The following is a 16,778-nucleotide window of genomic DNA, read 5'->3' on the forward strand; positions in this document are numbered from 1 at the left end:
TTTCACTCATATAAATTATTTGAAGGTGATATATATAACTATACTATATAATACAAATCATTTCATGTAAAAAATACTAATTTATTTAGCAGGTAAAGAATATGTACATAAAAACAATTCATTGCAATACTTGTAGGCGTTATATTTCATACAGCAAATATAAATGTATCATACAAAATTCAAGTGGTAGCACTTCAAGCGGTGGCACTTTTTGATTGAAAGGAAGGAGTGCATCAGTTGCTAATGCCAAACATAGCATATCAAGTATATACACAGTATATGCCTTCTTGGCTCAAAATATAAATTCAGCCTTGCAATCAACATCAACCAGCAACTGGGTTTCACTTGGTGTGTTAATGCCCTTTGGTAAGGCAATAATCCTCATCATCAGGTACCTCGGAGAGGACTTAAGCCATCGGTCCTCATGTCCTCATGTTGCTTGATTACAAGCATTAATGCTTTCTTAGCAATCAGGTAAAAAATCACCACTTATATGTATGTATGTATAGATATATACATTGTTCAGAGAATGACAATAGTTGTGAAGACTGATAAACTTTCACAGAGAATAATTACAAGGCACTGTTACGATTGAGGACATGATTTGACACCAATTTGAGGGCATATAAATATAGTCTGCTGTGCCAACCTTTCACTCAAGGGTCTGAATGTGCAGCCTATAATGCATTGTATACTGAAGGCCCTCTTGTTCAGAATTGAAACAGCAAGTTTTATATGTGCTAGTCTTTGCATGTAGACCCACTTGTTGATAAAAATTTCATTCAGGGTCTGTGCCCGCAGACTATATTCAATGGGCATAATTGTATAAAAGATAGTAAAATCATACAGTGCTGATAAATTTTACTTTCACAATATCCCTTTGCCCCCATCATTGTCTCCTCATGGAGTGGATCTATTTTAGTATTCATATTCACTATCCAATGGAATGTAAGTCAAACAAACCTGAATGAGATATGACACAGCTACATGTATTTAGGTTCACACAAGAGATTCACTGCAGCAAAAAAAAATGTCAGTTTTAATTCATGATATGTATGAGATATAAATGTACACAAAATTTGAATTTAATAATCATAATAAAAAATTGCAATAATTATCACATGATTATTATGTATGTACAGACCTGCTTATAAAAAGTCACTGGATGAAAACACATTACAATTTTTTAAATCAAATCAAATCAAAACAAATTCAATTGAATATTAATCATAGGATATGAAATGCAAAAAACATATTGGCCCGTATTCTTAAGTCAGGTTAAACTTAGACCATGGTCTCTGTGCTAAAATCATGGGGAGTCAAAAGTTCAAAAAATTTGTTTATATTGTATATTTCTTAGGTTTACTATTTAGTTTCCTTTCGCTTTCAAATGAAAAAAATATATTTCAGTTATCATTCCCAGACAATTTGGGTGTCATATGAGTCAATAAATGGGATGTGCACTCTTAGGTATTCGTGCCCCAGTTTGGTCTCCATAGTTAAACCACGACTTTAAACCACGGTTTAATTTAAACCTGAGTTCAGAATCGAATCTTCCTCCCCCCCAAAAAAAAAAAAAAAAAAAAAACCAAGATAGTAAAGGTTGGGCATTGCATTTTCAACAAAGTTTCAGTTCAGGCACAATCTCATATCATGTCTGATAAATCAATTCTTTACTCATTTTTGTGGCATGAGTGACTTATATCATAACTAGATTAATTTTCATTACACAAATTGGGCTAAAAGCTCTGAATCATCATGGAGCTGAAGTTGAAATCATATACTTCTGATGATAATGAGAACCTCAGGAATCAACTTCATTTCTCATACAGCTCTAAGAGGATTTTCAGATGACCAACACTCTACAGGAATGTTCCTAGGTTTATCCTCATTCACTTTGATTGGGTGGCTTCTATAACGTACACTGGCTGATAACGTAGACTCTGGTTAAATCTGAAATAATAACACAAATAATTGAGAGGTATAACATCATTGGATACAAAGCTAGAAAAATATGGACATACATGAACAACTAACACATTTAAAGCCTACTTCATTTCTACAGAGTGGGTAGATCAAGCAAAAAAAGTCTTTTTGTCCAAAGAGAAGTAGTAAAGAATCATAATAGGCCAACCAATATTGAGCACTTAATCACTGTGCAAGGATGCATTAGTAGAGTGACCAAGAAAATATTATACCTCGATCATCTATGCCTTTATGCCAACTTTCATGTGTCTATATTCCAATAAAAAGCTTGGAAAAGTGATCTCCTTTCACAACTGGGGGTCAAAGCAATATTTGTTACCAAATACCAGTACATGGAACAAACTTTACCGACGCTCATGACATCATAGGTCAGGAAAATAACACCCCTTTTTTCTTCTTTAACTGCATCTCAAGAGAATTGAAGACTCATTCCAGTTTCCTGGCTACATTCCAAATGAAAGTGAACTTGTAAAAGAAAAGGTGTTTTGGGTTGGGTGATATGGAAAGTTTGTTACCCCTATACACCCCTCCCTGCCTGCCAAAGTAACGCTTGAGGGTAAGCAGGGAAGCATTTGAGACAGATAGTCATTGATTTTAACTGACAAATGTTAAAAGGTATATAATTTTTTGCATGTGATTGGCAAAGACTACATTTGTCAGTTGAAATGACTGACAAGATACTTCATGAAATACTCCCTAGAAAACTGCAACTAACCTCCCAAATCAAGAATCATGCCCTGTCTGTGAACTACTGATTCATAGAAGCCCGCTACAGAACATACTGCAACTTTTCTATTGGTGAATTGGTGGTTATTCTGACTGCTACTGTATTAAAGCATGAATGCATGATGAAAGCAATTACTTTAATGAGAATAAAACCTTTGGAACAAGATAGCTTGTGTGAAAACAGAAAAATCAAAGAAACAGATCAACGAAAGTTTGAGAAAAATCAGATAAATAATGAGAAAGTTATGAGCATTCAAATATTGCCATCACTAATGCTAAGGAGATCCTCACATTGGCAATGCGACAAAGATGTGTGATGTCACTTGTGAACAACTCTCCCCATTACTTTAGTATATATCAGGCGCGTAGCCAGGGGGGCGGTGGGGGCGGTCGCCCCCTCCAAAACATCCCCAAAAAGAAAAAAAAGGGAAAAAAGAGAGGAGAAAAGGAAAAGGGTTGGGAGGAAAGGGAAGAAAGGAAGGTAGCTTTGTGTTTTTTTTTCTTTTTATTCTTTATTTTTTCTCAAAAGAGAAACTCCTTCACTCTTCTTGCTCTAAATTTATATATGAATTTTGCTTCCGCGCTGTGCGCGGTTAAATTACAATATTGAAGTTCTCCATTGTTTCCCCCACCTTTTCTCTAACCCTGTTTTTTCACCTCAGCTATGTGCTTCTTGCCAGTTAAAGTTAAAATTGTATACATTAGGGCATAAATTTGAGTAAGGTTAGGCCAAAGTAAATATATGAAGTTATCTTTTTGTTTTCAATTGATCGCGCAACTTCTGGTCTGGTCGGCTCCGAGCGGGTAAAATCTTTAAATCAGTTTCTGCCGTCACCTCCATAAAGTCAACTTCTCCCGCTTTTCAGCTCATTACTAAACAACCATAATTTTGGGGCAAATAGGTTCCTAATTCAAAAAGAGGAAGGTATGAAATTCGTGTCGTATTGAATAAAAAAGTAAAATATTTTTAATCAAATTGTATTAAACTTCATGTCATTTCCCTGTATACATTCATCTCCTGTCCTGTTTTGCGCCCTCAGTTTGAAAATTTGAATGACACTTAGGTTTCTTTATATTCAAAATGAAGCGCTTCAGGATAAGTCAAAAAAATTAGGCATCCTTTTTTTATTTAGATAGATAGTTTCAATAAATCACAAAAGTTTCAACTTTTTGCGCACTATTTTCCTTGTAATGAAGTTCAATAATCTTAGAAAATCAATTGAATTAGAGCCGATTGGGTATTAGAGATATCTACATTTGATGAAACGTCCACCCTTTGAAATTTCAGAGTTTCATTGCTCTGCGCGGGGAGGAATATCTTCCTCTACCAATCTTCTCCTCTGTTTTGCGAGTTAAAAATATGCACTGTTGCTAAATTGTTTGTAATCAAATCTGATCTTTCCAAAGAAAGTATTCAATATATCTTTGAGAAAACCCTTTTCTCGGGACCCTTTTTATGGCAAGAAAAATTGATAAAACCAAAACGCTTTAGCTTCCGCGCAAAGCGCGGAGTTATTATCATTTTAATTTCCTCCATTGTATACCTCTTTTGTGCGTTCACAATCACTTTTGAAAACAAGGTTCAAAATCGCAATATAGTCAACCGAATTGGAGGTACTAGAGACAAGAGAAACGGCTCCTTTTCATTTTAATTTATGAAACACTAATCTTTTTTTATTCCATAATATAAGCCAGTTCACGGTTAGCTCATGATCAACTTTTCTCAAATGACCTTTTTGATTTTTCATTAGGATGAGCACTATCATTTTCAAATGTAGATGGTGCATAAGCTTTACTGGTAGAGTATTCAAATTCTAAGAACAAAAGGCATTGTATAGACCAGGTGAATAGAATAGTACATCAGGGATAAAGTTTTGAAATCTGTTTTATTGTCTGCCTTTGGCACATTTGTCTATTGTTTAGGCTAATCACTGGTCAATACCAGTGATTATGATATTGGACATGATTAATAAATTAATCCTAAAATGGGGGTGTTTTGGTAAATAAATAAATTTACTTCATACACAGCAATATAAAAAAAAGGGTTTTTGTTAGGTAGCCTCATTTGCCCAATTTTAATTGGGCAAATATATGTATGGCTCATTAATATGCAAAATAGGCTGAATAGTTATGACATTTCCAATGAATCATGTTGGTCTACTCTAGATCTAGTAATAGACATCGTATCATGTTTCTACTGCTTTACATTAAAAAGATACAATTGGAATTATAAAAATATGTGACCTTATTTACCCCACCCTTCCCTGCTTATGAAGGAGAATATACTGCAAATATAAATATCAATGAAGTTGATTTACAACCTCAACATCCTGAATTCACGGTAGTTTGAATCCATGATTTTTATTTCATGCACTGACTTTATGTTTTTTTATACAGTGCGTACATATAGAGTAAAGAAGTGTGACATCGTCAATTTTCAAATTTTGCATTTCAGTATTTTGATTGGTAGAGCATGATGAAATACCTCCACTACCAAAATTTGGTATGAATTGGTCCATGGGGGCCTGAGATATGACCTCATGAATACATATTTAGCCCCATTGAAGTGAATATTGGCCTGGTTTCTAACTTTTAGAACCAGGTTAATACTACTACATTGACTACAATGGGGCTAAATATGCATTCAGGAGGTCATAATTATCTCAGGCCCCAATGGACCGATCCGCACCAAATTTTGGTAATTTATTTTATCTTCATTTCATCTTTATTTCACAAGCCAATTAAAAAGGCTCTTAAAACAATGTAAATACAGTATAAACAGTACAAAGATAACAATGAAAAGCAGCTCAACACAGAATATGTAGATGTTCCATAATCCGGGGGGGGGGGGGCCACTTACATTGACGAATGGATACCATGCACAACCAAAAAAACACGTAAAAAGGATGTCTTTTTCACGATAGGGCACGTTACATACGTAACGTGATAAGGGTGTCAAAAACACAAAAATAATGAAAAAAGGGTATCTATTTCGCTAGGAAAATTACGTGTTTAGGGTCGAATTTGCGGGGATGATAAAACAAAATTAAAATGTTTTATAAAGGATGTCCTTTTTGGCCCAACACTTCGTGTTCAGAGTCCGATTTGCGCGAGGTGTAGAAGATGGGGTCGTACTAAACCAAATAAGGTAAAGCCGACGACCGAAGGACCCGTAACAATAAAACATTCCTGTACTTGTTTAAGGGGTTCATTTCAGGGAATATTTGCCAAGAGTATCGTTTTTGTTTCCCAATACTTGTTAAGGGTAGGGTTTCACACGTCAATACTTGTTAAGGGGTTCATTTTCAGAATATGGAAATTACGTGTTTAGGGTGCTTTTCGAGACCCCTTGGTCGCGCATGGTATCCACTCGTGAATGGAAGTGCCCCCCCCCCCCGGGTCCATAATGCACTGAGGTAAAACAAAATACATGTTAAATAGACATTACAGTGAAAAGAAAAAAAAATGTGTTCTAAAAATAATGAAAGGCTTGTGAGGCACACCTAAAAGGGCCTCAGTAGAAGCCTGCAGGCAAGGTAGCCTGAATAAGAAAAAAATAGCAAGAGGCTAGAAAGATGGGTAAAGAGAAGAGAAAAAAGCTGGGAGAACAGGTAGATGTAAAAGGAAATAAAGGTAAAGTGAAAGATAGGAGAGAAGTGAAAAATAAAATGAGCTCCAAAGTAGAAAAGATGAGCAAGAGAGACTGGATAAAAATATGCAAGTATATAATAAAAGGAGAGATTCTTTAAGGCCAGACAAGCCCAGCACCCCGGGGGGGGGGGGGGCACTTACATTGTCGAGTGGATACCATGCGCGACCAAAAAAACACGTAAAAAGGATTTCCTTTTCACGATAGGGCACGTTACGTACATAACGTGATAAGGATGTCAAAAACACAAAAATAATGAAAAAAGGGTATCTATTTCGCTAGGAAAATTACGTGTTTAGGGTCGAATTTGCGGGGATGATAAAACAAAATTAAAATGTTTTATAAAGGATGTCCTTTTTGCCCCAACACTACGTGTTCAGAGTCCTATTTGCGCGAGGTGTAGAAGTGGGTTCGTACTAAACCAAATAAGGTAAAGCCGACGACCGAAGGACCCGTAACAATAAAACATTCCTGTACTTGTTTAAGGGGTTCATTTCAGGGAATAATTGCCAAGAGTATCGTTTTGTTTCCAATACTTGTCAAGGGTAGGGTTTCACACGCCAATACTTGTTAAGGGGTGCATTTTCAGAATATGGAAATTACGTGTTTAGGGTGCTTTTCGAGACCCCATGGTCGCGCATGGTATCCATTCGTGAATGGAAGTGCCCCCCCCCCCGGCCCAGCACAAAACAACTACATACACAAATGGATACCCTGGTGTAATATGCTATTATTCAATGTGAGCTTGTAATATTTTTTAACGTATTTTAATGAAGGTGAGTTCTTCAGGTCGGATGGATGGCATATTATTCCAAAGCTTTGAACCATTCACTGTGATCGAGCTTAAAGACAGCATGTTTGATTTCAGGATTGGGGTGCAAATATGTGTGTTTTGTCTAGTGTAGTAAGAATGAAAATTTTCTCTTTTAATTAGATTATACTTAGCATTGAATGTAATAAATGTGGACATAGGGATAGTGGTTTGATAAAACTGCATTTTTGGTTTTTAACGTGAATAATGTATCGCAATGACTTTCATATTGACACATTCCTTTAGTGAAATGACAATCAAGTCGTTTTGGTAATCTACCAAATTATGTTCATATGGATGATCAAATTGATATGTATACTTAGAATTGAATATTTGGTAATATGTAATGCTTGTGTTCTTACATATTCTAGAATAGTACATTTTAGTATTATACAGATAGTAAGCTTATTTCTGACAGCTGGCTGAATATTGAATGCCAATATAAATGATAATCTAGAATTCAATTTGAGATGTCAGTGTTTATTTCATTTTCACATAAATCTAATAACTTTTCTTAATGAAAACTACAATTTCTTAACCTTAAAGTGCCTTTGAATACATAAAACACTGATTATGTATGATTGTTTTGTAATATATACATTTTTTCCGATGTATGGAGTGAATTTCCTGTTCCAAGTAAGCTCAAAGAAACTTCAAGATATTGCAGAATACACGTCAAACAAAAAGTGTAAACATTTGACTGTTAATTCATTTCGACAAAAAAGAGATGAAGAGGTGTACACATTTTATTTTTGAAACAGCAAAGATATGCTATGAAGTAATGATGAAGGAGACGAGTCAATGATATTTGCATATTAGTATTCATTGATATAAAGCCCTATTTTCATTGCAGAGTGAGTTTTGTAATCTTTTGAATAAACGAGTAGGGCTAGTCCTGTTATGTATAAAGGTTGTTTAAGCAGTGCAATTTACTAATGAACTGATCTATACTGAGAATAGTAATTGCATATAATACTGAAATACTGATAAGTGTACTGATCAATAAATACATGTAGATGAATCCTTTTGAGGCTGTATGAGGGTTACATCTCTGAACAAAGTTTTCAGTCTTTATTATTTCTACTTCATTAATTTTGTTTTGTATACTGGAAGTAGTGCGAATTCATAGAAACTGCCATTTCATACTGCCCTTTATTAAATGAAAATAGTTCTTGTGTATATTCCATATTCATGAAAATTCCTGAAATAATATAAAGTGTACCTACAAAATGTAAAGTAAATCTAATTTCCATTGCTGTGCTTCCTATTTGGGATTAAAACATGACAAATCGTATTTCAATGGTGTCAATATTTCTTTTGTTGTGGTATTAATAGCAACCTGTCCATTAACAATATTTCTTATGTTCATATAAACATCAGTAAACTGAATAATTTCCAACTGATTGTGAAGTAACAATGCATATAAAAAATTATCTCTAACTTTCTGATAAAATTCATGTGTGGATTTTATATTTGGAGATAAATGTAAATAAAAAAATGTCAGGAAATTCCTAACTCTGAGGGCAGTTGCATAAAGCTGTTCACAAGTTTCATACATGAACAAACCATTGACCCGTTCATGTGCTTAATGATCTATCCCAGGTTCCCACAGATTGTATTAGTGAATTCCTCTCTCTGTAATCAAATTTCACAAAATAAAAACATATTGTTGAGATTCTTGTGAAGATTTTACTTCAAATTTAGCTGATGGGAATGAAAATGGTTGCGAATTAGATATGGCACCAAAAAAACAAAACAAAACAGGTCACCAGATAAGGTTCAGGTCTTTGAACAGCCTTATGAAACACCAACCTATAATTCTTTGATTTATTTTCAGGAAACTAAATATTTTTCATTCATCTGCCTCAATTTAAACCAATGTAATGCCAGGCTGATCTCTCTCTGTTACTAAATTATCTTCTTTTTACTTCCCAAAGCACATGGAGACATGCTAAGGTAATGTGGTACACATCTTTCTTTTTCATGTTTGTGTTGACTCTGCTGGGGTCAAATAACTTGGGGAAAATTAAAATCTTGTTTGACTTGGGAGAAATGTGACTTATGTGAGACTTGAAACAATTTTTTTTCCAACTTAAATCCAGATGTAATTTACAGTGAATGAAAATGTGCTCAATGTGAGAGGCTTCTCTTTGTTGAAAAAAAGGAAAGCACCCAAGCTTTCATTCTATTGCTGACATAACCTGATGTATTTTGATTTTGACATCAGGTAACTTGGTCTTGGACCTTTTTATAACACGTGAGAAAACACAACAATGGAAACATGATGAGTTGCTGAATATTTTGAAATTGAAAGAATATAATTCACATCAAATTATCATTGTTTGACACACAACTTTGAATACAGATTTCTTGAATACAAATCACAATTTATAATTTGTAACAAACTGAATGCTGATAAATAGTTCAGCGGAAATAAGCAGGAAAGCACTTAAACTTGATTTGAATGGAAGAATACAAGTTGATTAAAATCTTCAATTGATTACATAAAAATGCCATTTGGGGAAGTGCATATGTATGCATATTCAAGGACATAATCAAGCTTTAAAATGACTGCCAGTTCACATTTCAAAAGAATATTTACAAATACACAGACCCTAGATATGAAGTTTATTAGAGCCCATCTTGATGAAACTCACCCATTCACTTTTGAGGTTGGATGAATAAATAAAAAAATATATTAAAGCTAGAAAAAAATCAAATAAGAATGTTATCATATCGAATAACAAATTAATCTCTTAAAAACAGGAACAGCACACTAAAGCACATTCAAAACATTAATGAAAATTGTAGTTCAAATAAACTCATTTGGACAGTAATATATTTCAATATTTCAGCGAAGAGAATCTATGTGAAAGTCAACTGTTAATATGATTATACATTTACAAGTACATGATATAAAGGCAGTAATATTTAAACTGCTATAGGCCCCACTTCTTCCTAACACTAAATCTCCCTTAAACCATCCTTATATGATAAATGCAAACCCAAGAAATTGTCACTTTAAAACTCACTTTCGTTTCAGAGAATTTTCTCCACAAGCCATTGATTTGTTTACACTCTCCCATATTACTAGACATTTTCAATGTCAATGAAGATGACTACTTTCAACCAATCACTGCACTGCTAAAAAGCTTGGAGTGTTAAAGCAATCTTTCAAACAATCAATAGACATATGAGACAAATAATGCATTTTATCATTACATAACTTAATGGTGATAATGTAATTTTATGAGCATCAATCTGTAATTCAACTTGCTGTGTTTTGCAATTTTTATTCAAATGAATACAGTATATAGTAATGATGCATCAGAGGCAGGTCATGGATATCAAAGTAAAGGAGAAATAAACACGTTTTTATCACCAACAACTCTGCATTATTTTGTTCTAGTTTGATTTTTCATATCCTTTGTCAAGCAATCATTCAGCCAATCTAAGCAAAATAAATCATAAAAACCTTGTACTACATAATCTAATAGGCTTTCTAAATTAATTTCAAGGTTTTCTGCACATACTTGACTTCAGCTTATTCCTCGATCCTAAGCCTAAGAATTTAGATATTCAGATATATTTCTAGACGAAATGTTGAACAAAACGAAAATATTTCCTAAAAAGTTTCAAACATTCTTTGTTACACATGGTTACTATGTTTCGTACATTATTTTTCACAGCCTCTATGTACACCTGTACTTGTTTTCAGCCATCTTACATTAATATTTCAGCTTTCTCTGTACACCTGCATTTGTTTTCAGCCATCGTACACTATTTTTCTAGCCTATCTATGTACACCTGCATTTGTTTTCAGCCATCGTACTACATTATTTTGTCAGCCTTCTATGTAGACCTGCACTTGTTTAGCCAACGTACATTGTTTTTTTAGCCTACTATGTACACCTGCATTTGTTTTCAGCCATTGTACACTTTTATATAGCCTTCTATGTACACCTGCACATGTTTTCAGCCAATTCTTCAGCCTTGTTCTTTTATAAACATTTATTATTGCAAATTTACAATATATTTTTGGAAGAGAAAAATCACAATATACTTCTTTGGCAGCATGCTTTTATCCATAACATGAATTGGAAGACATTAAGGTACACAAATCTTGTTACATGCATCAAACAAGAATGGAAATATGTTCTGGTTTTGTGTTTTACCAAATATTTGGCAAACTATTGCATTAAATGTAAAATTGGAATGCATCAAGTACGCATATATGTATCATAACTATGGACAAAAACCACACAGAAGAGAAGTTATCGACAGGGAGTTTATTTCTTACAAAGATGATACATTTAAAAAGCAGCAAATTATTGAAATACAGGAATGTGTGTTTACTATCAATGCTATGTCAAATAATCTGATGGAACATAGTTTTAGACATGGCGTGGCATGATGTCTCCATCTTTTAGGCCTTTTCTGCTTTGCTTAAACTCTTGGTTCGCTTACGTTTGTTAGAGCGAGTAGTTTTTCCAAGAATGCTAGATGTTGGGGAATGGACCTTGGTCTCTTTAAGCTGTTCAGACTCGTAAGTATCCATGTATGGTTTCACCACCTCCCAAACCTACAACCAAAAAAGAAAATCCTTTTTGTGATTCAATACATAACAGAATGAAGGGAATCAAGGTATAATATATCAGTGTATACTGCATGAGGTAATGGAGAATCAGTTGCAAAAGGAGTACTAAATCAATATTTAAAAACAAGATTCAATTTCAACCTTTCTCAGCTTGTTGGAAATTATTAGTCAATATACACCTAGGCCTGTAAGTCTCTTTAGTAGTATGGACTAATTTTTTAACGGTTACTGCACCTGAACAAACTTAGAATAGGAGAGTTGTAGGAATGTTATAGAATGAGTAATTGTTACCTTATTTTCTCGGAGTAGGTTGGTAATGACTTCCATGTCGGGTGAAAGATGACGGTCACGCTCGAGAGGTCTATTGAGAGTAATAAAGGGAGAAATATAGAGAGATAGACAATCAGAGACAGAGATAGGCCCACAGACAGATGAATAAAGAGACCCAGCCAGAGACAAAAACAAATTCATTTAAATTATCTATATGTAATTAGCAGTTTTATATTTTTTGATCAATTATATGAATAAAACTATATATATATATATTAATATATTGTATATGCAGAATGATTCAATCAAAGTCAGATGAAATTGAAGGTAACCAGTTAAAGATCAGTCATGAAGAGTTGGAGTCACAATTAAAGCTGACAACTTTTTTAACTTTTTACCAGTGCATCTTAATAGCTTACCGGTATTGATTGCCTAATACTGAAAATAACAGAAAACCATAATAATCAACTTGTGAACCCAGCTGAAAAGGTAAAAAACTTGAGACTTTTCTTATGTCTGTTTTGGATATCTGCTAGTTTGTCACTATAAGTAAAAGTAAGAAATGTTGATCACCCCCCCCCCTTTTTAGAAAAAAAAATGTTTCATTTTTATTTCTAAAGTCATGCTAACTCAACTCATAGGTGTAAAAGATGTAAAAAAAAAAAAAACTTACGGGACAACGCTCCTAACCAACTTGTGAACAGCCTCCAGAGGTGCAGTGCTGGTCAGTGGTCGCAGGAATTCTATACCTTGACAGGCACACATCAGCTCAATAGCAAGTACTGTTAGGATTTAATTAACATACAACATCCTTAATGGAATTATCATCATAAAACTAAGGAATGCCTAACATTTGCCAGATTGCAGTTCTATTATAATTGGTTTTGTTTTTGTGTTTCATCTAGTAGGCTTAGTTTAGTCATGTGTGATTTCAGCTATACATGTATGTAGATGCTGCATACTGGCAGATCATATGAAAGAAATGGAAGAAAAGGAGGAAGAAGTTAGTCTTTAAGAAAAATTACACATTAACTACCAATCACAAACTCTCTCCACTTGGCCAAAGCAAGCTAATTTAGATTTCAAGATAAAACTTATGTTTTGGTACATGTCCATTTACATAAATGCTATGAATAAATTTAGGATTTCTTAAATTTGACAACTGGAACACATCTGTTTGTACATGGCAATATGAATTTCAAGAGGGTCATCACAATATCAGTGAAATCATAATCTTATGCAAGTTCAACTCAAATAAGAATGTCTTTAATCTTCTTCTAGATCCTAAATACCTGGTAAAACACACTCACTTGAAAAAAAAAAGAGTACTTAAATGAAAAAAATTACAATAAATTTTGGTCACCTTGTTCAACATGCTCAACGACTTCAAGGCACTTTCTTGCAGCAAAACCTCCCATAGAGACATGATCCTCCTGAGCAGCACTAGTAGATAGAGAATCAACTGAGCTTGGGTTGGTGAGTCAATACCTTGTTCTCTGATACTGTGGTAGCACAAATAGAAGGAGACATACCAATCAAAGGAGAAATGAAAAGGAATATTATGAGCTATGGTTCTTTTAAGGTAGAATATTATAGAAGAACAACTCATTGCAAAGGACTGCTCTTCAAATGTCCTCAAAATCATATAAGAAACAACTGAAAAGGTGACTCTCATACTACATGTACACACCTTTCAGCATGCATGTATGCTTGTACGATAGCATTGCATCAAGTTATTATTATTTTGGTTAGTTCAATCAATTACAGCAAACCATAACATTTACATTAAAGGAGATGGTAAGAAGGTGGATATACACAGAGGTGTAAAGAGATAAGATCATATAATTGTTGATATGGTAGTTAAAGTAGTTTGTGATTCACAATGCTTCCGAAAATACATTGGAGAAATCATTTAAAAAAAAAAAGAAAGAAGGGATTGCAGTGAAACATACAGACTTACCCAATGCTGCTGCAGTGCAGTGTGCGATCATGAAACCTGAATTAAGACCTGCTTCTTTGGTCAAGAATGCAGGAAGCTCACTCAGATCTATTTAACAGGGTGAGAAAAAGTATGAGAATTCATTACAGTCAAAGCTTCATCTTTTACTGAAACATCAAAGGGGGAATAGTCCATATGCAGGGAACCCCAAAAGATTTCAAAAGGAACTTTTATAAAATAGTAAGGAAAATATAATCTCGTACCTTTAACTGATTATGCTCCACTTAAAATTCTTGCCACATCATTGATAAGGAGCATGACTTTTAAAGAGTTCAAAATGCATATTTTATTTGCATTTTGATATTTTTAACAGTTTATAATTGTGCTTTAGTAGTGTAATGGAAGAAATTTAGCAGCTTACGAGGGTTGACGAGTCTCTCAATACGACGTTCACTAATGCTTGCCAGTTCATGGATCCCAATAGCAAGATAGTCCAGTACCTGTATGATCATGACAAATATATCAAATCATTAATACCTCAGTCACATTTGCTCTATGGTGGCCATTTGATGAGAATTAAAATAGCCTTTTTATTTATTTTCATTCAAACCACTGATCTGAGCTGGTACAAAAAATGTTATAACGGCTGTTTTTGACTTGCCGTATGGCCGCCATAGAGCAAATGTGACTAAGATATTGATTGATTGATTTGATTGATTTGATTTTATTGTTTACTTCTGCAATTACATCATTCGTATATAATACATTTTCCATAACATAACAAACATAGTATATTGAGAACTTTTTTTGGCATGAATCATAACTAAATGTACTAAAATTATCATTACAAACAAAACTGATCTCATACCAAATTAGTTAACATTTACAATTTGCAGAAGGATTGTCATCATAAGCAGATTGCTTGAAAAAATGACAACCCCAGGTTAGAACTCATTGATTAATATAATACATTAATACAGCAGAATCGATAAACAGTTCATTTCATGAAAAACAGCAGTAATGTAATTTGAGCAATGAAGATGGAGATGATAAGGATGAAGATGATGGTGAAATGGTGAAGATGAAGGCGATGGAGAGGATGATGGTGATGATGCTTTAATGATGACACATCGACACAGAAATTTTACTTCAAATATTCTGATATCAACATAGATTTAACGTTTGCCTTAAATGAGTAAAGAGACGTGGATCTTTTTATAGATTCAGGTAGAGAGTTCCACAAATCAGGACCATGGTGTCTTATGGATCTCTGTGCAATAAGCAATTTGGGGTTGATTAAATGGAAATTAGAAGAGTTCCGCGTAGGGTATGAATGGATAGATGTGTTCATAGTATAAAAATTGTGAAATGAAGGTGGGAGCATGTTATTTACGTATTTGAACATAAGCAGTAAGCTTTGAAATGAGTTTATGTCAAAAATAGTTAGAGTCTTTAGTTTATGGAATAATGGATTTGTGTGTGATAAATATTGCGAATTAGTACAAATTCGAATTGCTTTTTTCTGTAATAAGTATATTATATTAATTTTAGTTTTTGCACACGTTGCCCAAACTATATTGCAGTACGATATATACGGCAATATTAATGAATTGTATAGTAGAACGAGTGTAGTATGAGGAATTATGTTTTTAATTTTGTAAAGTACACCTACGTTTCTGGAGATGTTAGTAGTTATACAACGTATATGTTCATTCCAATTTAAATGTTCATCTATTGTGACACCTAAAAACTTTGTTTCTTTTTTCCTTTTGAGTGGAATATTATCTATGCTTATGTCGTATGGAAACTCAGTAATATGTGAACTTGTATGCGTAAAATACATAAAGTTTGTTTTGTCTATATTAAGTGAGAGCCTATTACATTTAAACCATAAAGATAGTTTAGGTAATTCACGATTAAATGTATCTACTAAAGTTTCTAAACTAGTGTTTGAACAAAAAATGTTTGTGTCATCGGCAAATAATACAAATGATAATAAAGGCGTTACAGTAGTCAAATCATTAATATATATAAGGAAAAGTAAGGGGCCAAGGATCGATCCTTGTGGAACTCCGCATTTTATTGACTGAAAGTTAGAAGAAATATTGTTGTGAGTGACATATTGTTTTCTATCAGACAAATAACTCTCAAACCATGATAGTGCGATTCCCGAATTCCATAATTTTCAAGTTTTTTAAGTAAAATCTGGTGGTCAAGAGTGTCGAATGCTTTGCTTAGGTCCATGAATACTCCTATTATGTGTTCTTTATTTGTCATTGCATTTGTAATTTTATCGTATATTTGTACTAAAGCCTGATCAGTTGAATGCCCTTTCCTGAATCCATATTGGTTTGAATTTAGAAACTGAAAAGTATCTAGGAACTTATAAAGTCTTTTGTAAATAATCTTCTCTAATATTTTGGATATGCTGGGGAGAATAGAAATAGGCCTATAATTTGTTATTTCGTGTGGATTGTCTTTTTTTAAAACAGGATTTACCTTTGCAATTTTTAGGGAATCTGGACATTTACCGGTGCTGATCGACAGATTAAAAATATGACACAATGGAGAGACAATATAATGTATGATCTGCTTAAGAAGGAAAGTACTAATTCTATCATATCCCTGTGATTTGCTGGATTTGAGATTTTTTGTTATTTCAATTATTTCCTGAACATTTGTGGGGTTAAATAATTGGGAAGAATTGATGGGTGTGGGAAGAAATTTTGCAAAACTTTTGGTTTGGGTCTGGCAAGGTTGTTAGCCAAAGAGGGTCCTATGTTAACGAAAAAGGAATCAA

At 33.7% G+C, this 16,778-nt stretch overlaps 1 pseudogene; it reads right to left on the minus strand.

Annotated features, from left to right (window-relative positions):
• Positions 1-11,120: 11,120 nt before the first annotated feature.
• LOC121410420 lies at positions 11,121-14,498 on the minus strand (annotated as a pseudogene).
• Between the last annotated feature and the right edge of the window lie 2,280 nt (positions 14,499-16,778).

The sequence above is a fragment of the Lytechinus variegatus genome, chromosome 3 (assembly GCF_018143015.1).
Source record: "Lytechinus variegatus isolate NC3 chromosome 3, Lvar_3.0, whole genome shotgun sequence".
In the NCBI taxonomy this organism is placed as follows: domain Eukaryota; kingdom Metazoa; phylum Echinodermata; class Echinoidea; order Temnopleuroida; family Toxopneustidae; genus Lytechinus; species Lytechinus variegatus.